Source organism: Astatotilapia calliptera, chromosome 8 (genome assembly GCF_900246225.1).
Source record: "Astatotilapia calliptera chromosome 8, fAstCal1.2, whole genome shotgun sequence".
NCBI classification, from domain to species: domain Eukaryota; kingdom Metazoa; phylum Chordata; class Actinopteri; order Cichliformes; family Cichlidae; genus Astatotilapia; species Astatotilapia calliptera.
The window spans coordinates 16,034,012-16,053,080 of NC_039309.1; positions in this window are offsets into that span (position 1 = coordinate 16,034,012).

Below are 19,069 nucleotides of genomic sequence, written 5' to 3' on the forward strand. Positions count from 1 at the left end.
TTCAAAGAGCCATACAAAACCATGCTGAAGGCGCTCGGCGTTATCATGTAGGACAGAAGGTAATGTCCTGTCACGCTGACAACTGTGTGTCTTTGAGGCTCCATGCATGCGGGTGCATGTGTGCCTCTGCTGTGCCACGTTGCACGAGTGACCGTTAACGCGGGCGTGCGCGTGTGCAGCACCGTCCAGGCCTCTCCGTGCGGGGGCCCCATGGGGCCACTGTGATAAATTGTTGACAACCTGCAGTAATTACTGATCTGCGCTCCGATAGCTTTAGCCACCGAGTCTTAGGAGCGGATAGTTTTCAAGCTATCAGGTCGTCACATACAGTAAAAAGATCGTCTCATTTGATCTCACTTGGAAAAAAGAAAAAGTCTGAGGACACATATTAAAGTTAGACCCCGTTCATTCTGGAGAGCATATCGTGTTTGAGAGATGTTCCTCAACTCTGGCTTTTTACTTTGCTTTTCCACTTTCTCTTTCTCGTGTGAGTCACTTCCCTTTGACGGAGTTATAATGGCACATAGATGAAAATAGATGAAAATAATGAATTCACCGCGCGCATTATCGCGCAAAGACTCTGTGGCTACAGTGAGCCTGATGACATTTAGATAGTATTTGTGTTTCTCTGTGGGTGACCCATGTCAAAAAGCAAATCTTCCCTTTTCATCTCACTGAATCTCTAATTAGAGTGCAGTGAATCATGTTATTTCCTCCTATTGATACATTCTCACTGACTTATTCACAAAATCAGGCAGTTGCAGGAAATCAAGTAAATTGTGTCTAACTGATGTTTGGGATGTGATCGCTTTCATGTGGCATCTGTTTGTATTATCAGCCTGCATGCTTTTTTTCCCTTCACCGTGGCTATTTTGGCAGGGTGTCTTAGCTGCTATGCTAGCAAGATAGCATAATGGGAAATTATCCCCCTCAAAGGCAAAAAGAAGCACTTTGCATCAAACACTTTAACGAAGCTGTTGTACTGTGGTTTAGACATGAATGCGTTAATTGTGATAATTTCTTACTGTGCATTCACGCTGCTTCCCTAATGTGTTGCTGTAATGCACAGTAATGGGAGGTGTGAGAGGCTCTGATTGCATCCATGTGGTCCAGAGATTTTTTATTTTATATTTTTTAAACATGCTATTCATGACTGCTTTTCAAAAATTCCTTTCAGAACCTCTTTTATTTTTACCGTTTATCATCCAGAGGAGGTGATGTGTTCTCCGAGGATAATTTTGGCTCAACTTTTTTTTTTTTTAGCTGTGAGCTCGAATCTAAAGTGAAATGAGAAGCGGTGAATGGGCTGCAATTGCATTCTCATTCACTCCTGAGAAGAAAATTGTATTTGGAAGAACAAAGTGCAGAAAGAAGAGAGATTGCTGTCATTTGATTGGCTCTTTTTTTTGTGGATGATGTGTGACGGACCTAAAAATGCCCGGTGTGTTATTATGAAGTGAAAATGTTTACATTTTTATTCTATTATTGCGACCACATAAAGTCATCGTAAATGCATCAGTGACAGTTTCTAATAATAAATGTTGCCATAGCTGATTAAACTCCAGTTTAGATGAATTATTTCACCATTATTATAATTAATAATGTCCCTTAATTGTTTGTATTTGGTTTGTAAGGCATCTGTGAACATTATCTGGATGGTAGTAATAAATGACGTTTTGAAAGAACATGTAACTGCTACGACGTGCGGTCTTCTGCTGCCATATCATCGCCCGACGTGTTGTCCATCCAGTTCTGCTCTTCTGCAGTGGGTGGTTGTTTTAGTTGCTGTTGCCTTCCTGACAGCATGAAGCGCTCTGCCGTCAACAAGGCAGAGAACTACCCACAGAACCACCGCTCAATGGGCATTTACTTTTCTCAGACCAGTCTTTTTAAACTCTAGAGCTGGTTGTGAAAATCCCAGCAAATCACCAGTTTCTGAAGTACTAAGACCAGCATGTGGCATCAACAACCATGCCACGTTCAAAGCATCATCTTGACGATGTTTACGTGCCTAAATGCACTGAGTTCCTGCCATGTAACTGGCTGATTAGATACTTGTTAACGAGCAGCTAAAGATGTGTACCTAATGAAGGAGTTGGTTTAAGGAGATGGGTTTGGAGGCATCAGTCTCCGCTTTAGAAATTAAAAGACGTTCAACCAAAATACTGTGGTTTGTTGGTTTGTGTTCTGGTTTTTTTTTTTTTTTTTTGTATTGACTTGTTTACTTTCACATTCTGCTTGGTTATATTAGGCCGGGCTTCCCTATAAGATAAAAACGAGTGGGATCTGCCTCACTATTACTGCCACATGTGGTCCTTAATTTTGGTGATGCTCCATTTATGTGTTTTATTGCTCTCAATGTTTCCCTCTCCTCTTTTTGACTGTTCAGTAATGGCTTTTGTTTTCATCCTTGTCGTGTGCATTCCCAGCAAATAGTCATGACCCCATAATCGCACAATGTTAATACAGTTTTATTTCATCTCTCCTCTAATATTCTGTTAGCTATCAGTTTACAGCTCAGGTTAAGCAGTTTGGAGACAAAATTAGAGAGGCAAGGCTGAGGTGGTTTGGACATGTGTGGAGGAGGGATGGTGGATATACTGAACAAAGGATGCTGAATATGGAGCTGTCAGCCAGGAGGAGATCTCAGAGGAGCTTCATGGATGTAGTGAAGGTGGAAAAAAAGAAGGTTGGTGTGACAGAGGAGGATGCTAGGGATAGGGTGAGACGGAGGCAGATGGTCCGTTGTGTTAAACGCTAAAGAAGAAGAAAAATGTAAACTGTTATCAGTGCATTTGTTAAAAGTTTTAAAAGTTATTTTTAAGCCATCACCAGCTTCTCAAAAAATGTTTTGCTCCAGTATATTCACCACCTAATTGGTAACTGCCACACTGTGAGGGAAAACAACACTTCTGAGATCTGTGAGATGCTCAAAGGCACTAAAGCACCCCGTGGAGCTGAGTAAAAATGCTGAATATGAATTATTGCAGCTCAAGAACAGGAAACAGGGCCCACAGTTTACACAGGTTGACCAAAATTGGACAAAAGACGCTTGGAAAAATCTTCTGGTTGTCAGATGAGTCTCAATATCGGCCATTCTGCTGATGTCTGCTTCAAACCACATCACACCATGCCACAAAACTCAATCTCAATGTAAATCAGGGGGACTGGTACATGACAGTGAGGTAGCTGTAGTCCGGTGGCCTCTAAAATCATCAGATCTCAATCCAGAGCCCCTGTGGGATAGAACAGGAGATTTACATTGATGCTATCAATATGGACCAAAATGTCAGAGGACTGCTTCCAGCACCTTGTTGAATCTGTGCCATGAAGAATTAAGGCAGTGCTAAAAGATGCCGGGTTAGTACATTTGATGCCTGCTCTGTTTTGTTTGCTAACACTCTCCACACCTCTAGCTTCCCACTTATGCATATGTGTTCATATTCATATTAACAGGAGCTTTCTGTGTGATAGTATCTGATCATTGAGATGATCATAAGTACACCAGTAAAAACATTTAAAGCTTATGAACGGCGAAAAGATTTCAGATATGGATGTTTTCCAGATTAATTTGCTTCTGATCAAACATCGCATCTTCTTTTTCTAAATCACTTGTCTTTTAATCCACCATTCAGGCCTTTATCAAAACACTTCCCGCTTTAAGATCATATTTATCAGCTCAGTTTAAATTTCATCAGCTGTTTTTTTTTTTAGTTTTGTTTTTTCTTCTGCTATTTTTCACCAGTAAGTCTGTTCCCTCTAATGAGTTTCCATCTTCACATAAGAAATGCACGGACCTTGAGTCCCCGGTTAATCCTGCTGTTCACAGTGGAAACATATGGAGGATTGGCCAGATGTTGGCCAGTGTGTAAAAATAAGTCAGTTGTTTGGTGGTGGCTATGCTGGAGCTTCCACAGAGGCCAGCAGGTGGATGAGGGAAAGGGGAGGCAGGAGGAGGAGAGACCCGAGCAGCCGGTCCGAGTGTCAAGTGAACTGAACTTAAGAAGTTATGACCTGCAGTCTATCTGGGTCAGATATAAACCAAGTTTAGGTGGAGTTTATTTTTGTCGTGCTGACTTTTTACAGTCAGTTACAATAACTTGTACTGCGTGCTAGCTAGCATGACGGAGTTTCTATACAGCTGGGTGGGTGCTTTGATGTTACTGATACTGAACTTTATTTTATTCATAAGGTTAGTTAGTAGAGTTGTCAACCGCCCCTTAAAAAACTGAATTGTCTCGTATTCAGAGAAAATATTACGCGTTTCGTATTGAGCTGAGAAGGAACACAGTTTGTCCAGGACTTCAGCTACAATGGAAAAAAAGACAAAGCTGGAGTTATTCTGTGTCTTTGCTGCACAGCTGCCTCTTCTTCTCACATTCTCTCCCCCTCTCTCTCCTGTTGCTACTTCAATCATGAAACTGATCAATGATCAGCTGATTGGCTTTTCTCTCTTGTTTGTTTATCGCCCACTTTGCGCCAGAAACAGGAAACCAGCGGATGTCGCGCTAAACAACAGCAGCATGTTTAAGCTTGATCAGCTGTTGTTAGAATTTATTTAACATTAATTTCTACTATCAGCTGATGTTTGCTGGAGCCACAGCTGTAAAAGCTGCTGGTCATGATATCGGTTTGGATATGTGGTGAGAGGGAAACATGAAGATGAAACCAGGAGATGTCCTTACTGAATCATCAGAGCTGAACAGGTGATGGAGAAACAGGTTTACCTTTTAGGTGACATGAATGAGTTGAAGGAAAGTTATGAACTGTTTCTGAGAGACAAATAACCCCAGGATCCTTTTCTCTGTAGCTGACAGCTGGTAACTGTGCAGGGGCGGGTCTAGCAAAGTGTTGCCAGGGCACCACCCCTGTTAATGCCCCACCACGGGCATTAACACGGAAAGGGGGGCACAAAGAAATACTTTTCTTTCCTATTCTCATTTAAAATGTCTCGCTTTTATTAAATAATTATCTGAATCTTACAGCCAAAGTTTTTATCTGACGTAAAATGTATAGAAATCATACATATACCAAAAAGACAGCGTACATCACTGTCACCACGGCGTTTGTTTTCATTCAAAGGCTTTACAGCTTTAATACCTGGTCTCTAGTCAAAATGCCCGGGCCGATTTTTTTGTCCCAGTCCATCCCTGCCCATGGCCACCGACACCAAAGTAATTAAGTAACAGATAAACAATTAAATGACAGAAAGGTTCCTGTTTTTTATGATCTACTGAGTGCAGTTTTTTTTACAGTGGATACAGTTAAAAAAAACACAACAGAAATCTTCTCTTTTTCTGTAATTTTACACATTTATTTCTTACATTTTAAATCACTGACACATTTCTTTCATTTACTATGGGAGGATTTCTTTATCATGTAGAACACTAAGAAATACTGTTGAAATCGCCCTTCTTTATCTTTTTCTAAATGGTAAACTTTACGCTGGCAGAAAGGGGAGTTCACTGGTCTGGCTCATTTAGGATCGAGCTGTATGTGGCTCACTATGTAAAATGAATCTGACGTCTCTGGATTATAACATGTCTGAACAGTCAAAGATGTTTTGTATGTGCAGAACTTTTAGTTTCAGTCTGCTGTGAAGCTGTTCAGGTTGTGTGCTTCACTCGCTGCTTTTGACTTACTTTTGAATCAATTCTGCACTTGTATCAGATGTTGGTAGAGGCTGAGAAACTCTCACCAAATCAATGGATATAATGTAACAATTAACATCAGGTCATGTATTGATTAACTGGCTATCATGCTGCAGGGGCCTGGTAGAAAGCTGTACTCTAAACTAGAAATGTGAACAATTTTAGCTGTTTTTGGATTCCTGTTGGTTTCAGAAACGAGGCTTAAGGTGAACTAACAGTCAAAAACCCCCGAGGACTCCAAATGAAACAAAAAACAACCTTGGTCGTGTGCGTGCCAACAGCCTTTGAGTTATGTTTTGCAACCTTTTCACCTTGCAGAACTGTGTTTGCAAAGGCCACGAAAGGTCAGTGTTGTATCTCACCTCCACTTGACACTATGACTCCAGAACGATTACTCAGAAACCACCGCAAAACCTCTCACTGCTCAAGCGCAGTAGATGTGAACTAAAACAGAGCTTTCAAAATGTCTGATTAGGTGAGTATCACATGTGCAAAGTTAGGGGGAAAACTTCTGTGATGTTGTGGGGAAAACAAACTTCTAAAGAAGGTGAGATCAGAAAATGTCTTTACTGTTTTAAAGTAGAACATTAGTTTGGACAGGGCTGTCCGTTTCTCCTACAGATGAAACTGGTGCTGCACAAAACTCAGTTTTCTATTCTTCACTCATCACCTGCAGTTTTAATCCTAACAGGATCTTTTATCCTCTGCACATCTGCTATTGTTGGTTTTGCTTGTGGGCTGAAGATTGCCTCAAATAAATAATTAGGAACAAGCATTAAAATCCGGTTCAGCTGTCACCGGGCAAGAGGTGGTACAGTCTATCACAGGACTAGCAGTTAAAGGTTATGTAAATTGACCTTTAGCTTTTAAAGAAATGAATGTGTTTAGGAATCATAGGAAAAATGGCATCAATTGTAGTCATTTTGGAATACTAGAGTAACCTATACTAAACTTTAGTTTAACTGCAGAGTTCATGCACTGCTTAACACCTGTCTATTTAACTCAGCTTCCTTCTGATTGGCTGCCCCTCACATTAGAACATTTGACAGTGGGCGGGGCTTCTCTGCTCACAGCCAGAGCTGTGTGCCTGAGATGACCATAAAGTCAATATTTTGGCATGACCACATTTGTTCTTCAACACAGCCCAAACTCTCTTAGGAAGGTTTCTTGTAATTTCAAGCTTCTTGAAGGACATTCAAAGCTCTTCTTTGGATGTTTGCAGCTTTTTGTTGTGTCTGGCAAGATGATCTCACACTGCTTCAACAACGTTGAGGTCTGGGCTCTGATGAGGCCAGTCCATGACTGATAGTGTCGTATTGTGTGATTTTCTATCGATTGATGTCAAAAGCTATTTCAATCAAAAGCAAACAGGTCAAGTTACATATTAACATAGGACCCCTTATTTGATAGCAGTTTTACAATTCTTGCATCCATGGAACTTGTGGGTTTTGGAAAGTTTCTACTTAAATGTCTTTGCAGGATGTCAGAAGAGTCTCCCAGAGCTGCTGTTTGGATGTGAACTTCCTCCCACCCTCATATTTTTTTGCTTGAGGAAGCTCCAAAGGTTCTCAATAGGATTGAGGTTAGGGAAAAATGGGGGCCACACCATGAGTTTCTCTCCTTTTATGTCGATAGCAGCCAATGATGCAGAGGTATTCCTTGCAGCATGAGATGGTGCACTGTCTTGCATGAAGATGGTTTTGTTGCGGAAGGCACATTTCTTCTGTTTCTACCATGGAAGAAAGTGGTCAGTCAGAAACTCCACATACTTTGCAGAGGTCATTTTCACACCTTCAGGTAGGGGCCGACCAGCTCTCTCCTTGTGATTCCAACCCAAAACAAGACTCCACCACCTCCTTGCTGACGTTGCAGCCTTTTTTGGGACATGGTGGCCGTCCACCACTGCATTCATCTGGACCATCAAGGGTTGCACTGCACTCATCAGTGAACAGGACTTTTTGAAAATTAGTCTTCATGTAGTTCTGGGCCAACTGCAGCCGTTTCTGCTTGTGAGCATTGGTTAAGGGTGGCCAAATATAAGGTTTATGCACAACTGCACATCTCTGGAGGATCCTACACCTTGATGTTCGCAGGGCTCCAGAGGCACCAGCAGCTTCAAATATCTGTTTGCTGCTTTGTGATGGCCTTTTAGCAGCTGCGCTCTTAATCTGATATATTTGTCTGGCAGAAACCTTCCTCATTGTGCCTTTATCTGCACGAACCCATGTGTGCTCTGACTCAGCCACAAATCTCTTAACATTATGGTGATCACGCTTAAGTTTTTGTGAAATATCTAAGGTTTTCATTACGTGTCCAAGGCATTCAACTATTTCACGCTTTTCAGCAGCAGAGAGATCCTTTTTCCTTCCTATATTGCTTGAAAATCATGGTCTGCTTAATAATGTGGAACATCCTTCTTTAGTTGTTTTACCTTTAATTGGACACACCTGGCAAACTAATGATCATAGGTGTCCGAGATTGATTTCAGTGATCCAAAGAGCCCTGAGACATAATTCCATCCATGGGTTTAGTTGAAAAACAACTTATTTAATCTTTATGACACTTAAACACAATTTGCATAATAACTTGGAATGCGGTGTAAGGACACACTGCACACCATGCTGAGATTTGCTCTTTGTAAATTTCCTTGTTAATGCAAAAACAGTATTTTATGTTTGCTAAACTGTCTTGTCTGTGATATTTTTCATAGATTCAATGAAAAAATTGGGAACAAACAAATAGTTTTTGTTACAGGCTGCTAGTTACAAAATGCCATTCCTTGACTTAGATACATTTTTGAATAATTCATAGGTCAGTGATAACACATTCCTCTGAAAATGGTCTGGTTCAAGGACTAGACTGAAAATGACTGAATAAATAGCCAATGTCCAAAGAAGGACCTTCAGAAAGTTTGGAGAACGATTGCTCAGACCAAGACCGTGTGTTATTATCAGTATTGGAAAATACAAACCAATAGTTAATAATATTGAATGCAATGGCAGGATATGTTTTGTGTTCCTGAAAACCTTCAGTGTTTTCAGTATACAATAACAAGCTATCTGCCTAATCTTCCAGCTCAACACATTCTTCCTGCCACAGTTTTCATTAATCTATGCCGGCTGCATATAGGGATAATCGGTGTGAACAAATTAACGCAGCCCCACAGGTTAAAATGTTATTTAAATCAAATGTTTTATTTACTTCCTGCAGCAAGCTTCTCATTTCCCTAACTCTCTCTAATTAGTAGCACTGCTTGATTACATTTCTTTATTGATTAAAAAAAAATCATTTAGTGTTTACATAAAGTGGATTGACCTACAGCTATGAACTTCAGGGAATGAGTTGAATATTAATGTATTATCAAAATGTATCCTGCAGCATTGCTGCAGACAGATAGGGTTTAACTGAGATTTACAGTTGACTTTCAGCGTTGCAGTTTCCTACATTCCAGTTTCTTGGAAAATAAGAATTTGTAAAAAATAGTAAGTAAAGAAAATTTGTACCTACAACATAATGAGTATGCCTGATTGTTCATCCTCTTTGTAAGCATCAAACTTTTCATACATGAACCTACTGACTTCCTACAGATTGGTAATTGATTAATAACTGCTCATTTTAGGGAAAAATCAGCTTTAAATAGAAAAAACCGGAGGTCCAGACTTCTGGGAATCCCTGGATAGATTATTAGCACAGTCATACAACAAGGAGTAGAGTGTGTTGTCACTCACTTCTCTCGTGACTGTCAGGCTTCATGCCAACATGGCAGACAGAGCGCAGGGACTTTAACACTTCCAGTGTATCCTGTATCTTTCTGATGCTACAGCAGCTGTGAAGTGAGCCGTGATACAGCCGCTAATTAAACGTGATGTTTTAATCAGCCTAACAAGCTGCAGTCAGTCATTCCAACAGGTTCCTAATGAACCAACAAGTGTTTGCAGTGAAAGGAAATCTCATACTGTGTGAGAACAGCCTCTGAGTCCTTTGAGCGGCGGAAGGGAGCGACGTGACTTTCTGGAAAATTTGCTGAATTTTCTGAAAAATAAGATTGGCAAAGATTATGCTGTTAAAAAAAGGAAGAGGAGAACATTTTCTACCTTGTGGTCTTGCACTTTAGAGCCCTGTGCCTAAACCGTTCCTAAAATCTAGCCTTCGAGTTGATTCGCTACAGCAGCACATACAGTTAGACCTGTAACACCAAAACTATTATATTTGATACATGCATTTTTTAGTCGTCTACATCATCAGTGATTTAACCTCCTAGGATCTGGTGTCCACTTAAGGGAACATCATGTTTTGAGTTGTCGAGACTACAATACAAAATTTTGTTCTTTCAAATGAGCCATATTGCTCAAAGGAGGACAATTGTTGTTTCTCATTTTGTTTTTGTACTCAGGTAAAATGCTGCTGTGTTCAGACACCAAATAAAGAGTTTTGGTCATTACTCAGTTGTGACTTCATAATGTTCTATCGAACACTATAAGGCCAAATAGCAAAGTGAAATTAAAAATGCATGCCATGAAAGAGTTCGGGTCTTAGGAGGTTAAGAAAACTTTTTCTTTTACTATTTAAAAAAAAAAATTCTTTGTTTTTTGCCTTAAAACAACAACAAGCAGCTCTTTAGGCCAACTGAGATACAATACAATAAATCAAAAGGCTTTTTGAAAAAAAGGTTTTGCATTTAGGCTTAGAACGCACTACACCCTAAAAATATGTTACCCATAAAAACTATCACTATCATTTTGTTAGTCCCCAAAAGGTTGATTCTGTTTATCTTTCTCCAACCTTATAAACAGTACATTTGCACAATGACTGAAACTAGCCCACTGTAGGAACAATGGGCTGTGAGGTCAGTGTCTTGATCATTAATATTCAAATTTTCATGACCACTGATCGAATGTTTTGTGCAAATGTACTAAAAACGTGTGAATTCACAATGTCCTTGTAGTTTGACCTTCTAACTTCCAAATGTTAACGATTTCATCATTCCTAGTGCCAAAATTCCCTGAAGAAGTATCAAACACATGGTCAACATAATGCCGACCACAGTTGGCGGCGGCTCGGAGCCAAAGTAAACCACGAGAGTCTGACTGTTGGTCGGTAAGTGTCTCTAGGATTACACAGGCCAGCGGGACAATCACCAACATGATTCAACGTAATTACTGCAGATGTCACAGAGAATGTCCTTCGCTTTAGGAAAGACTATTTAAATAAATCCCATTATCAATATGCTGAGGCATTTTTTTAAACATCAAAGAGAAAAAAAAGATGAAGGTGGAAAAGAGAGTAAAGAAAACGAGTGAATGAAAATGAGGAGACAGATAGACGAGGCGAGGCAGTGAAGATGTAAAACAGCGACTAACAGAGATGAGAAACAAAGAAAGAAGGGTAGATGAGGGTGAGGAGATATGATAATAGATTCACTACAGAGCCAAGCCAATTTCCATTCTTAACCTCATCTGGACCAGCTGATGATTAAGAACACAGCTGGGGTCACCTTCCTGCAGCCCTCCTTTTCCTCCGTCCTAAATTAGAGACACTTATGGATTCATGACATGCACAGAGTGGATAGTGTCGTTCTAAATTTTATACCAATATGAAAAACAGGACACTGAGAGTTAATAAGTTCATCTTTCCAAGATAGGATATGTATGAGAGTGTTTTAAGGACGCTGAAATATCTATTTCTGATTAGAGATCAAAGACACAGTTAGGATCAGGAGATAGAAGTTATATTTAGGGAGTGTTGAAGTTCACTCGCATACATATTAGTGGGGGTCATTCCAGTCAATAATTTGACACTTTTAAAGAGGACTGGATCAAAAGGCTTTTAGAAACAAGTCTGGCTGTTCAGCAGCCACCCTCGCGACTCTGAGCAGAAACTTTAGGGGTTTTAAGACCAAGCTCCAGTCTAAACAAATGGGGACAGCAATGTAACTTTACCTTCAGTGGTCACTGGGACATTAAACTGGTCATGAAGAATCCTCACTGATCATCATCTGTTAAAGGTTAAAGGTTTTACAACCTGGGCTCAAACAGAAAATTTAAGCTGTTTTTTCCACCTCCACAGATTAACTTCAATTCAACTTTATTTATATAGCAACAAATCACAACAACAGTCTCCTCAATGCATTTTATATTATTAGGTGAACAGTAATAAAGCCAAAACCCAATTAGATGGCCCCATTATGAGTAAATGCATGGTACATGACCCTTCATTAAAACAATAGCCAGTAGTATAATACCAAATAATTGCCTCTTTGTGTTGAAATTTGTCCTGAATTCAGAGTTTCTGCAGGTGCTGCTGCCACTCTTTGTCTCAGTGATTACAAAAACCCACTTTTTCAAGTTCTCTCTGTCGTCGCTTCAAACAATCATATTTCTGCCGCTTTGAAACTTTTATGTGTGAGATTTCTGAAAATGTGTCGCTGAAGTTACGGCATCACTCACAGGATCGGTGTAACAGCAGGATTTTGTTTTCCAACATTCGAAGCTTAATCTGGCATTCAGTGAGATCTCTCACAAAGCACTGATCGCCTGCTACAACTAGCAGATCCGTCCCTTCTTTCATGCACATCTCCGCCGACATGCTTTCTTTTTCCCCCCCTTTGGGCTCATTTATCCTATTGGAGTGTAGCTTAGTGTAATTGACTCCAAGTGCAAAGTAGAGCTGAAATTGTTCACAGTAGAGCTACAGTTTCCAGTATTACTGCAGGCAGGCGAAAGCCCAGAAGTTAATTTCCTTTTTCTTTATTTTTCCTTTTTTTGGTCATTTCATCTCCTTTACAGTGTGTTTGGCTCCCTGCTGTGGGTGCTTCCTGGCTCTCTGCAGCTTTTGAGGAATGTTTTATAATGGTTGCTCTATAATGTTTCATCTTATAACAGCTTAAGCTATGGCCTAGTGCCAGTCTCAGTCTATCCTTCGCAGTAATAATAACTATCATTGTAAAGCTATTAGGGGGCATTGGTGTTATCTTCAATTTTGTACTTAGGAGCACTAAAATAATCTTTCAAACATGTAACTGAAAAGTAAAAACAAATTGAAAAAATTGAAAAAAATAGCAGCATAATCGAACTGGTTCCTGTTCTTACTCACCTTAATATCACACGTGCTTACACAGAGGTAAACTCTTGGGCTGTGTCCTGATCCATGCTGAAGATATTCCACATTACTTACGTGTTTATCATTTAACGTGAGGGCAAAAGTGGTGTTTGAATGAATGAGTGTAACCTATTAGATTCCTACTGCAAATATGGTGACTGTAGCGCAGATAATCGTGTATCACATGGACACAAACTGGCTCCTGTTGTTATTTTTCTACAGCTGAAGGGCAAATCTAATGGAAATCAAACAGGATTTCCTTTAGAAAACACCACATTACATCCTCTCCTTCAGCATCCAATTTCCTCACTGTGGCTGTGTGGGCTAACAGGTTAATAGGTTCAGTGGTAACCCTGTGGTAAATTGGTTGCTCTGCAGTGGTTAAGGGAGTAATCAAAGTGGCTGATTGTGGACCATTCACCTGTCCTGAACCCAGAGGTCGCATCATCAAACCGGCCGGTCTCACTGCTGCTGTTGCTGTCGGCCAGGCTACCAGATGGCTAATTGAATGGACCGAGGCTTTCAGAAGGCAGATAGCAGGGGTTGGAAAAAACAACACCCAAACAAACAAACCAAAAAAGAAAAAAAGAGAAGCGGAGGGACAAAGGATAGCCAAAGGGAGGAATGAAGGACTAATGAAGGAATAAAGAGTGCAGGTTTTTACAGGAAGTCAGCAGCAATATTAAGAAGGATCTCATAGCTAAGCAATTGAAGCTTAATAACAGGCTGTAAATAAAAGATGGACGTAGAATTCTGGTCAGTGAAAATTAAGCCAATGACAAAGAGCAATTTTGAACATATCGAGCCCTTTAGCATCCTGATGAGATGCCAGACTTGAGTCAATGCGTCAGCGTGCTTTTTCTAATGGCCAGCAGAGGGCGACTTCCCTGGATATAGTGAATAGCATGGGAAGAAATCCCACTTCAGAGCTATTTCCTTAGTCAAGTTAGATTAAACAGAAATAGAAGCAGATGTGAGGCCGCTGTGATGTGAGGGATTCAGATGTTTTGGCTGATGTCCAAACATGACTTGATGCTGTGATAGCAAATAAAGTTAAAGATTGCACCACACACTAGCTTAAACTAGCTTATTGCTACAGAAAGTTGTTACATTTGTAGCATTTGCACAGACTTTTACAGTATCTGCACCCAGCTGTTCCAGCTGTAACTGCTGCAGAGCTGACATAACTAGAAAAATGACAAAATGAATGTTAGTTTGCCTGTTCTGTTCACACTGGTGATTAAAACAGGGGCTGATCTAGAATCATAAATTCATAAATTCAGTTTTACAGTCCAAGTTTTTTCATAGATGTGTGGTGATGTTTTAGATACGTCTACCATTTTGAACCGATAGAAAACTTAAGCTTCCTTGTGAGATACATGACCCGTGTCAAAATGAGTTAAATCTGCACTTCTTCTAATGGCCAGCAGAGGGTGACTCCTCTGGATATATAGAAATCTATGGGAAATTACTCTACTTTACAGTTGCTATACGATAAAGGTAAATATTTTTTCTGAGGAGTTCATGTCCTACACCTCTAGTTTCAAGTCTTATTAAAACTGTCTTTATATTTGTTTGGTAAATTATGATCTCATGTGAAATAGATAGTGAACACAGTATGCTTTAGAGAAATGGACAAATTCTGTGAGTGCAGTGTCTTCATGCTCTTGTTCTTCACATCAAGTTTAAAAAACAAACAAACTGGATGTCCATGACCAAAATTCTCAGCTTGAGGCTTCAGAATAGGATTTCACGAACACACGGGTGACATCACAGTGGCTACATCCATGCTTTATATACAGTCCAGCAAAAAAAATGGCAACTAGCACCTCTGAAGCGTATTAATTAATAGATTAATGAAAGAAACAAACTGGAAAAGGGGACATCTCAGAGTATTAAGGTGACTAATTGTGCTAAACTCACATGCTTCTGGTTTGTCCAAGCATTCTCCCATAAGGCAAAGTGGAATTCAAGGAATAAGCACTGAGAGGTTATTAAATAGGGGAAAACTAAAAGAAAACGTGTAGCCAGTAAGATGAGCATAGAGATGAAGAGATAGAGGGTTTAGCCAAGTAAAGCGTGAGAGACAGCGAAACAGGAAAACTTTTAAATATTATGTACAGAAGAAATGAGGCAGGCCAGAGGGCCACTCAGTCAACATGACCTCTGTCAACCTTTTGCAACACGCTAGCAAAACCCTGTTTGAACAACCACTGCTTTCCTAGCACCAAACATGACCCCGGGACTGTGGCTCTGAATATTTATAGAGACGACACGCCGAGGAAGAAGCTCCGCTGCACATTATCCCAGTAAGAAATTCATCCTGCTATTGTCTCTCATTGCAAATGCTTTACAAAGCATTTTTGACCTAATAAAAAATAATACTGTACTATATGCATTTTTTTTTTTGCTCAGCAAGAGATCTATTTCAGCCCACACTGTGGCCAGTTACCCTTGCTCTGATTATCATAGTGGCACTGAGCTTTTAACCTTGAATGTCCAGTGGTATCTGCAGTAAAAGGTAATGTAAAAAGTTAATGACTTTGGCTTGAAGGACAAAAAGTTTGGAAGCGATTTGAACGGAGCGATATAGCATATGCGCTGTCAGATGCTTCGTAATATTTTATTTCTGACATTTGATGGGTGATTGCGGAATGTGTTAATCACTCGCAAAAATAAAACCATCAATAATGGCTGTTCCTTGCATCCCAATTTTCCTGTCACTTGATGTGATTGTGTTGTGATTGACTTTCTGGCTCACACAGGCAAACAGCTATTGAGAGTGGCAGGCGAGAGGCGAGGCAGGTGTTCGCAACCAAGCGACTAGTCAAATATTCAGGCATTTTTGGGAGTCAAGCAGTCAAGCTGTCAGACAGACAGGTCACAGACATCTGCCTTCAGGCAGAAATTCAATTTTTTGCACAGAGAGACGAACATTTAGGAAATTCCACATTGATGCAGTCAGACTAGACACAATCAGGTGCTCGGACAGGTGGTCAGCCAATTCACCAGTTAGGTGGGCAGTGCGGATATCTGTGCCAGTCAGAGAGACATACAGGCGCTCTAATCAGAGAGTACCACCCGCATTCAGTCAGCCCTGTTACATTCCTACAGACTCAGAAAGCACGGCAGAATAGACACTCTTCACTGACCGGAAACAGCAGACGCCCACAAAGAAAGAATGGATCATTTAACAACAGGTTCGTCTTCCTGTAGTGGACGGAGGTAGGCTCACTAATTTGACTGCTGTGAAAGATGGAGAAAAGAGCGTCTGCGAGGCTTGTCTCGGTTAGGGAAAAGAATCGGCTGTTGAAAATCTCGAGTGCACTTTGAGGTGCATTTTGCAGTTTGGGTGATCACAATGCAAAACGGAGGCAGGGCAGTTTGGTTAAATTGACTGGAATGATGCAGTTTCAGCCTCATTAGCCAATCGTTGCCCATTAATTCTTTTAGAATCTGTGTTGTGGTTTCTGGTGTGGACATTATCTGTGACCTTACTGTCAACAACATTAATGATCAGGCTTTCATAAAAAATATATTAGGCTTCCTCAGTGAAGCAAGATTAGAAGGAAACGGAAGCAGCAGATCTAAGGCTACTAGCACATAGGGGATTCAAACACCCCAAAACTAGTTCTTTAGTAAAAAGTTGTTACATTTGCAAAATTTGCACAGATGTTTTACAGTTTTTTCACCCAGCTGTGCCAGCTGTACTGCCAGCTGTGATTGCACCAGAGCTGAGTTAACTAGAAACATGACAAAATGAATGTTAGTTCGTCTGTCCTGTTTAGACTGGTGAGTAAAACTGCAATATTACAAAAATTACAACTTAAATTTTATTTTACAGGAAAGAAGAAATAAATATTGTAAGTAATGTTAAGTAATTCTCTAACTTTTAGATGATTTAGTGGAAACACAAGCAAACTTGCTCCCATTTTGTATAAAAATACGCTGTACTTTTAGGGGTGTAGTCGCTTATCTGTACCTCATCATTTCAGATCAAATGTGCAGAAATTTTATTTAATTCTAAAGGAATTCAACCCTAAATCATGTGGCATTTCAAATGCCAGCAGACAGAATGGCCCCAGTTCCGACAATGAAAAGAAAACATTTTTGTCAGTCTCAGAAAATGTGCTTTGCTGTTTCACTGCTCCTCTTCCAGCGATTGTGTATGAGGGAAAAATGCATTTCAGGCCAGTGTGCATCATGTGATAAATGCTGAAGCAAAGCTGTGTTTTTGATTGCATAATTTTGCTTTGAGACCTAATAAATACTGTAGACTCTGAACCACATGTGTGTCATGCTTGCATTTACAAAAAGGTGGCCAGTTAAATTCTCTCTTTTGCTAGCTTGCAAAGTTGCAGTGCTACCTATCTACCTAGTATAACTACTGATGGTGCAATCAGTTTTTCTAATTTATAGTTAATTAATTTGTGCAGAAATTCTCAGTAAATTAGCGCAACTCACTTATCATCCCTGGTATAGCTGTCCTCTAGATTCTGCTTCATTCTCTGCCATTTGGACCTACTTTTAAATAAATAAATAGAAACACTATCCTTTAAATTCTCCTCACATACCTCTTTCTGTCAGGTTGTTTGTTAAGGTATTTTGCCTGCTCAGAGCTGCTAAATGATTAAGAGAGATTTATTCCAACTCCTGCTCAGGTCAAAAGCCTTGTTTTGCTTCCGGGTGCAGCTTAATAATGCTCATAATGAGGGCTGGCGGAGAATTAATATAAATTAAAATAGACCACAGAGTGCATGCAAACTTGTCTTCATTAATAGGTAAGTGACAATATAATTTTTGTGGGGTACTATTGCCAAGAGGCTCATACAATGAGCTCTGTAGAGGCTGACATCCTATGAGTTATTTCATTGTTTTTGGCTTAATTAGCTTTTGATAAAGCTTTATGAGGGGGTGTGTAGACGAAGGCAGGGAAGAAGAAGGGTCATATAAAACTGCTTTATCAGGGTGTTAGCCTCCGGGCTCTGTTTTCTTATTGTGGGGTCTGGGCTCTTCACATTGTGTATCAGGTTATATTAATTTGGAGAGTGGTATCTCTTGGAAACAAGGGAGGCCTGTCTTTGATGTGCTCTCCTCTGCGGTTTCTCCAGAAGCATTTTTCATGTAGGCGCTCCACTCTGTATTGATCAGGCCTCATAAATAGTGAAAGAGTATAGGGGTGATGGAGAGGTCTGAAAGCTCCCCTAAATAGGTTAATGCTGGAGAGCGAGAACCAGCAGGGAGGAGAGAAGCAATGAGAGTCTCATCTCAGAGTGGCTCGGTTAAGGCACTGCTGAGACCATGAATAATCCCTTTATGAAATTAACTAAACGTGCAGGGAGCTCCTGATCTACCTTTGTCTCACCCCAGTGCAGACATGTACGATGTGAACACTGCTACTAAGTCAACTAAGAATTAAAGCCTCAATTTGACTCCTAATTGGATTTTTAATTTTTTTTCCCACCAGTGCAAAAAAGATAGTTGATATTAAAGTTTAATGTGCACGCAATCATAATCTGTATATGAAAGATGGCGGTAGCTTTTTAAATCTATTGATTTGTTGGCTTAGGTATTGAAACTCCAAATTTAGCAGCTATAATAGAGGCCTAAGTCATCAGCTAATGCAAGCTAGCTTGGTTAGCAGGCTGGGTCAAAAGGCTGTACTCGTGCATTGACAGTGATAGCTACTAATTACTGCTCCACTTGTTTTTAAACTATAATAATTTCACTCATCATCGTGAACAAGTGTTTGCCCACTTTCCATGAAGGCATCCAAACCTACCTGACTCTGTTTGTCCTCTAAACCTAATGACTGGTTTTGCAACCCTGGCAGCAAAACCTGCAATCAAGCTTTTGCAGCAACAGGCAATGAGTCTTTCACATCACTGTGGAGGAATTTTGGCCCACTTTTTGTTTTTTCTGTCTGTTTAAGGTCAGGTCAAAGCATCTCCAGACTTTAACTCTAAAATGTTTACTTTGTTTATTTTTTAAGCCATTCAGAGATAGACTTGCTGGTGTGTTTCAGATCATTGTACTGTCTAAAATGGCCTTAAGCTTCAGAAACCAATATATTGGATATTGGAAAGGAAGCGGCCATCTACCGCCATGTTTAACCAGCGGTAGATGTTCTTTGAATACAATGCTGTGTTAGTTTTACATCAAAGGTAACAAGCCTCTTTAAGAGTTCAGCTTTTGCTTCGTCAACACAGAATATTTTATAAGTCTTGGAGATCATCAAGATGTGTTTTGGAAAACTTGAGATGAGCCTCTGTGTTCCTTTTGGTCAGCAGTGGTTTTCGCCTTGGATCTTTCCCACGGAT